Source organism: Cannabis sativa, chromosome 8 (genome assembly GCF_029168945.1).
Source record: "Cannabis sativa cultivar Pink pepper isolate KNU-18-1 chromosome 8, ASM2916894v1, whole genome shotgun sequence".
NCBI lineage: Eukaryota > Viridiplantae > Streptophyta > Magnoliopsida > Rosales > Cannabaceae > Cannabis > Cannabis sativa.
The window spans coordinates 47,432,272-47,440,286 of record NC_083608.1 but is presented as its reverse complement, the minus strand read 5'-3'; the positions used below and the strand labels follow the sequence as shown (position 1 = coordinate 47,440,286).

The 8,015-nt window shown below is 29.0% G+C and overlaps 1 pseudogene; it reads left to right on the top strand.

Annotated features, from left to right (window-relative positions):
* Window positions 1-5,366: 5,366 nt before the first annotated feature.
* LOC115700335 (ankyrin repeat-containing protein NPR4-like) lies at window positions 5,367-6,665 on the top strand (annotated as a pseudogene).
* The last annotated feature ends 1,350 nt before the right edge of the window (window positions 6,666-8,015 follow it).

Sequence of the window (8,015 nt, the reverse complement as noted above, 5' to 3'; positions counted from 1 at the left end):
TATGTTTTTGTGATCTCAAATTTAAAAAATTAAACCACTTTATTATTTCATTCATGTAGCCACTAAACAAGTAATTTGCTCCGTTCAAAAGCAAAATGTTTGGCAAAAAACTTTAATAGCATGTATCCTTTAGTAAACTCTTATATTTACATTTCTTGTTTCTATTTATAAAGTCTCATAAAATCAAATCACAGTTAGCAAAATAGCATTGTCAAAGAAGTTAGGTCAAAAAGATTGATTAATGATCGTTAATGGAAAAGGTCATGAGAATAATCAAAAAAAAAAAAAAAACAAACAAACAAACAAAAAACCAAACTATTATCCCCATATTTCGAGCTTCAATATATGAGATTAGTTTTGACATGTGTATTAACATATAACAACATGATTTGGCTCACATATTAAATGACTTGATATTTAACATATACGCATCCAAACGAAAAGTAATTATATTTTCCGACGGAAAAAATAGTGCCTCAAGAAAATTAATTAAGAACAGATAGAATTATATATAACCTGGGCATGCTATTGACGAGGTGGGAAAATCGAACTTGAAGCAAGATTAAATATCCTCAAATTCAATAGAGCATAAGAGATACAATATTTTAAAAGAACTTATAATAAGATTGAACAAAAATTATCCAAAATCTCATTGCAAGGTTGGAGGAAATTTGTCTTGCAAGTTGAGCCATCTTTCATCTTACAAGTCAAACCATCATTCGTTAAAAACCACAAATAGAGTTATAACTCGAGGAGAAGAAGATATTATTTGAAGTCGCGACTCGAATAAAGCATGTGTTGGATAAGATCAAACATAATTGTAATTTATTTGTAGTTTAAATAGAAAACGGTTAAATGTTTATTTTCCCATCTATATTAAGAGATAAATAAACGTGAAAATTATCGACGTTTTATGAACTATTAGTTGCGGGTATATGGAAGTTTTCTGACTTGTTTGGGTTATGAGTCTCGCTTCCGTTAGTTGGATGATCAAACTATAGGAAGTTTCCTCGTAGCGAGATGGACATCTCGCATTCTTGTTCTTCGAGTCGATTCTACTTTTACACTTAGTTTGCTTATTGTAAGCTAAGGTATGTGTTACTCTTCTCCGGTGTCTCGCTATTCTCCTTTAGCTATTTAGGGTTTCTCATTAATACACTAAGTACTAGTTTGTACATTGACTCCTCGCCTAAAACCTTACAGTCAGCGGGTTACAAATGTACTCTGATACTTACGTAATTAATGAGTTATTCCAAAAAAGATATGACACCGATTCACATTTCTTTTATCTTGATACGTGTCCTCCAGTCGAATTTCGAGGTATAACAGGTTTCTACGTAGAATTTCATAAAAATACTTAAAAAAAGAAGTTTTGAAGTGTAAAAATAAAAAAGCTTATATTTTAAAATAGTTTAAATAGTTATAGACAATTAGGTAGATATTTATGGAAATTTTTATAATAAATTATTTGTCATGGCATGTAATTTTTTTAATTAAAATAATCATTAATAAATATATTTTTTAATTATTAATTTTTATAAACTAATATTTAATATATTTTTTAATTAATTATTGATCATTAATATTTATAAATTAAATTAAAAAAATAAAAAAAATGAGATAATTAAGGAGAGAAGAAATAGTGCTATTTGAAGCTATTTTAAAATATCATGTCATCGCCTTATAATTCTCCCTTATATATTTATATAGATTAATAATTTAATCCATATTTCTTTTGTCGTATACTATGGTGCTGTTTGGTAACACTTTTGTTTTTTTAATTTTTTAATCACAAAATGAAAGTAAAATTTTTATGTTTAAAAAATTTATTTTTGAAAAAAAAATGTGTTCTGTAACCACTTTTATTTTTTAATTTTAAAAACAGAAAATAAAAGTGTATTCTGTAAAGTTCATTTTTATTTTTATTTTTTTATTTTATTTAAGTCGGGTCTAGGTCTGGGGTCGGATTTGGGTTCAAGTCAGAAGTCGAGTTCAGCGCCAGGGCCGTGGGAAGGGGATTTGGGTAAAAAACTGTTTAAAAAAATATTGAAAGTGAATTTTTTTTTTGTTTTTAAAATTTTGATTTCTAATTATAAAATTGAAAAGTAAAAACAGTTTTATAGAACATGTTTTTGAAAAATATTTTCACTTTTTCACTTTGAAAGTAGAAAGCTGATTAAAAAAGTATTACCAAACGGCACCTATGTTAATATATTTATGATTAAACCATACAAATCCATTTATATATGATTACCAAAATTTTATAACCTTATGGTTCGGTAGCAATTATAAGAGATTATTATAATATGTGTTTCATTACCATTTTGTGAAGCTTATACAAAGTCAACTTAACACTATCATATATCATATTATCATTAAAAAAGACAACCAAAAAAGAAATTAAAAAACAAAATATGGTTAAATGAAGAGTACTACTATATATATATAAGGTTGCCAAATTGTCCTGTGAGGTGCAAATTAAGAACATATCAAGTGTTATATAGTACTAATATAGTAATTAGTAATATAAATCATAATAAATGGGAAAGAAGTTAGGATATATGAGGTTAAATAATATTATTAGTAAAAGATCAAAAATATGTAGAGGAGAAATTCGAAAGGGATATGTTCCAATATTGGTGGGAAGAGAAGACGACGTCGTTGAGAAGATGTGGTTACCAACCAACCTCATTTCTCATCCTTCGATTGTGGCTCTTCTTGACAGTTCTGCCCATGAATTTGGCTATACTCATCACCAAGGCTTGCTCAAAATCACACACCATCCTCATCCATTCAAGACCATTCTCAACACTATATCTCCCCAATAACAACTCCTATATATGTTTTCAACTATATATATGGTAATAATTTTGGCTATATATATATATAGATATATGCAGTTGTCTAGTAATGGTGTCCTGAGGCGAGACTACTGTTTTTATGTTTGTGGTCAACGCCAACCCAAGACACATCAAATTAAGATATCCATGTTATTATTAATTACTTTCATAAATCAATATATAATTTGTATTATATATTATGGTGTACTAGATAACTATACATACAGATTTGATCAGTTCGATTGAATAATTTGTTAGACTTTGATTAAATATGGCTATTACTATTGTTTCTGGTCTCAATTAATTTAAGACCAAATATCATGCACATATGGTTTTTGTCTCAATTGTTTGGAATAAGTTTTATATTCTCTGTTTTAAAACTTCAGTTAATAAATTATTTTGAACAATTTATTATATATAGAATCATAGATATATAATATACAACCAATTGATGCATATACAATTATACATACCCCTTCCTCTAATTTGGAAAGGGGTTGGAAAATTTGGTATCTCTATACATTCATTCAAACAATACAACATCTTCTTAGTGAAACTCTAAAACTTGAGGTGGTGAAAGAGCTCAGGCAATATGTTAGTAAAGGGGGCATTTCCATCAAGAATCGTTCGGGCTTTGATCCTTTGCATATTGCCGCCAGTCAAGGTCATAAAGGTATAATATTTTCTACTCTATTTTTCAGTGATTAATTAAGCATCCACACTTTATTAGATGTAAACTTAATACTTTGAATAGAAAAGATATAAAACTTAATACTTAATTACATCAATTATTATAAATAAAACATATGGTACCTCATAGCTCTATGCGTAAATTTACACTCTAACGAGTGGTGTCAAAATTAGGAATGTCAATGGGGCGGGTCGGATCTGATCCGGCTATGATCCGACTTGATCCATATCATATAAGGATCTGTCCCGCCCCGCCCCGCTAGATCAGGTACTCGGATCGGATGATCTGATCCGACCCGCCTTATACGGATCGGATCTGATCCGACCCAATTTTTTTTTTTTTAAAAAAATATATTTTATATTTAAATTTATCATTTTTTTTCTTAAATTTATTTTTTAACTAATAATGCATCATTTTTTTTCTATATATTTTTATTTATTTGTCAAAATTAATAAAAAAAAAAATCTGAAATTTTTATCACATAAAAATGTAATTTTACTATAGAAAAGTTTAAAAATTTACCAAATTTTTTTAAATTTCACTAATATTATCATCAATAATAATGTAATATGATGATTACATGAAATAAATTTTCTCTAAAAAAAATACATGAAATAATTAACTATAAACTTTTTATATATTGTTCTAGTCTTCAATTTACTAAGTACGGCTCCTGAAAAAAAAAATGTCATAGATTATATGTTGACATTCTTCTATTTTATTTTTAATTGAATATACAATATCTGTACATTTTTACTATTGCTATTACATTTTATGTTAATGTAAGTTTTTTTTTTACTAAACAAAATTTTTTTCTTAGGAAACCATTTCACTAAATTATGTAACATGTGTAAATTTTACGTATTTCGATCATTTATTTATTCAGTGTAAATAGTATGTACAGGACCACGAACATACATATAAGTTAAAGAAAAGAAAAAAAAGAACATAAATTGAAAAAATTTAAGCTTATTACTGGTATGATACCTGTTTACAATCTTAATATTATTTACGATAAATAAAATAAATAATAAAAAAACTTTACAATATAAGAAAATTGTTGTTACTAAGAGTTAGTCAATGTTATTTCAAAATCATTAGTATGAAAGTCCAAATAAACAATTGATAACAATTTCTATTTGGGAAAAGAAAGAAAAGAAAAAATAGAAGTACGAATAAAAAGAAGGGCCAACTCTGCCATCATCATTAAATTAGATGTACAATAATGGATTCAAATTTCCTTTTTTAAAAAAATATATTAAAAAGTAAAAATGTTTGTTTTTTTAAAAAAATATATTTAAAACGGATCGGGTCAGATCCGATCCGTAAAAAAATTAAGCGGGGCGGAGCGGAGCTGATCCAAGATCCAATAAGTATCCAAATGCTTCGAATCAGTAATGATCTGTCGGATCGGATCACTGACCCGATCTAAACAAATGGATCTTTTTGCCATGACTAGTCAAAATTAAATGAGTTTATTAATAATGTGTTCTTTCTCTTTTGGCAGAAATTGTTGAGGTAGGTTATGACTTTCCATTAAAATAGTTTTTGATATAAGTATGTGTAATTAATTGATGTTCTTATATATGGCTTAATATTTTTAATTTTAAATTATTAGTCTATGTGGGACAATATTCTCTAATATCCCCTTAAGATGGTGGCTAATTTTACTCACCAATCTTAAATCACCTTATCACAAGTTATGCTATTTGCTAGCTTATTTTTGTTCGGATTTTAAGCGTCTTTGCACCATCTGAATCTCGTGCGGTTGGCTAATCATATGGATAGGTGTGGATTGAAAATCCGTTAGCTGGCTCTGATACCATGTTAGGATTTCATCTCAAAACTAATTGGTGATGAGAGTGTATGCCATGTTGTTATATATTGTTGAGTACTTTTACTTTTTACATTTAATCTATGTAAAATAATATATTCCAATATATCACATTTCTAAATAGTTTCTAAGAATATAAATATTAATTCTGATATTTACATCACCTAATTAATTAATAATGATTATATATAATGGGTTTGCAGATAGTGAGTGAGTTGTTATCCCTGCCAGATACAAACGTAAACGCCTTAACAAGAGAGCACAAAACTGCCTTCGACATAGCCGAAGGCCTTACACTATGCGAAGAAACATCACTAGTAAAGGAAACTCTAGCTCGATATGGCGGCGTAAAAGCCAACGAGCTCAACCAACCGCGAGACGAGCTAAGAAAAACAGTGACACAGATCAAAAAGGACGTACACATCCAGCTAGAACAAACCCGAAAAACCAACAAAAACGCGCCAAAGAGCTTCGCAAACTGCACAGGGCAGGAATCAACAACGCCACTCAGTCACAGTTGTGGTTGTCCTCTTTGCAACAGCGGCTTTTGCCGCTATCTTCACCGTTCCTAGAGGCGACGACGACTCTGGAATGGCGGTGATGGTGAACACCACGTCGTTTAAGATATTCTTCATATTCAATGCAATTGCATTGTTCACGTCATTGGCTGTTGTGTTAGTACAAATCACGGTGGTTAGAGGGGAGACCAAGGCCGAGAGAAGAGTGATTGAAGTGATAAACAAGTTGATGTGGTTGGCCTGCCTTTATTTCTTCGGCGTATATAGTGGTTGGTCGATGCAATAGGTGCGCTGCGATTCTTGGGGGTACTGTGACGATGGTGGGTGTGCTTGGCACCATGACTTATTATGTTGTTAAGTCTAAGCGTTTTCGTAAAGTGAGGAAGAAGGAGAAAAGGGTTGGAGGATCACACCATTGTCATCATCATCACTCGGATTCTGAGACTGAAGTTAATTCTATCTATGCTATTTGATTTATAATTTTTAGTTATAATTGATAACTCACAAGTGATTATTTTTGTTAATTATTTGTGATGATTATTATTCGTATATACATAGAGTTATTATTATATAATAGGTAATTTCATTACTTTCTCTCTTTCTCAAGTTGCTTTTCCTCCTACTTTTGTCCGATTAATAAGATTATTCGAACTCAAAAAAATGAGAAAGTGATGAAATAATATGTGAGTGAAAATGAAATAAGAGCAGCAAAAATGTATGGGCTGGCTTGTCACTACTCAAGTCTCGGTGTGGAAGTGTAACATTTATAAGAGTAATTTGTGGTGATAATAGTTAAGTTGGTTACATTATTGGTTACAATGTATTCCCAATTTTTAGATTGAGTGACGTGATATTAATTTGGGTGACACATGGGGAGGATTTCCTAATCTAAACGAGTAATTCCTTTCATGGTGTACCTTCTAGAGTGATTGATTTCAATTGGTTTGATGAAGTTGGAATATCCGGACAAGATATGTTACACCATACGACTAACATTCATTTTGCAATCAGCAGCTCGCATGAACCGATCAGAGTAAATGAGACTAGAATATCTTTAAGGATATTTTTTCTAAATATTCAAGCATGTAAATCTCGATCATACCCCTAAATTTTGTGAATAGATTTACACGGAGAAAAGAGAAAACCTAACTAGTTTCCGTTTTCATTTCTCTTGATTTATGAACGTAATTAAGTTTCCTAATTTATTTCTATTTATTTTGTCCAATCATTTTGTCTTAAAAATACTATTTTGTATACTAAATTCTTTATAATGCACTTTTTTTATTAAACTGTTTCTGTTTTATTTAGTTGTTTTACTTAAAATAAATTAATAAAATTCTTATGTTAAGTATTAAAATTAATGTTTAGAATGTATTTGTTAATTCTACTACAATAAAATGTGCAATATCAATTTCCATTTATATCACTTCTTATATTTAAATAAAATTATAAAAGCTAATTTATACAAATTAAAATAATCTTTTGGTATATTGGTAAGGACTTATAATACATCTTTTTTTATTACAGGTTCAAATTTCAATAGACTTTGTCTCGATCGCATTATCTCGCGAGTTCTCATCAAGTAAGGTAACCTCTATAGGAGCTACATATTAACACGTCATCCTTTTCATTGGAAACTGAATTCACGTGAATTTTATACGAGACTGTAATCGTATTTTTAAGTAAAAAATCCGTACTATAACAATGACTTATTTGCATCAACTATAAGTTTTTAAAAACTTATACTACAATTTTTCCAAATAAGAATGATATTATTTCCTGAGAGCTTGTCTGATACTATCACTACCAACATTTTCTTATTTTATTATAAATGAAATGATATTTTTTGGGGGGAGATGTTAAATGATACTATGATAGCTGTATATTGTTAAGGAGAATATAAAACAAACTTAAATAAAAAATATTATTTGTTTAGCATTTCTTCTGCTCTAGATGAAATTTGTCTAACTAACAATGTCAAATACAAAATTTATAAAACAATTTTACTTAATAATTTATTCTATCCAAAACTATGATGGTCACACAATGTAAATTTATGATTTTACGATCATAATAACTATTTATGATCACACAATGTAATTTATAGTCGTTTTGCAATCATAATAATTCAT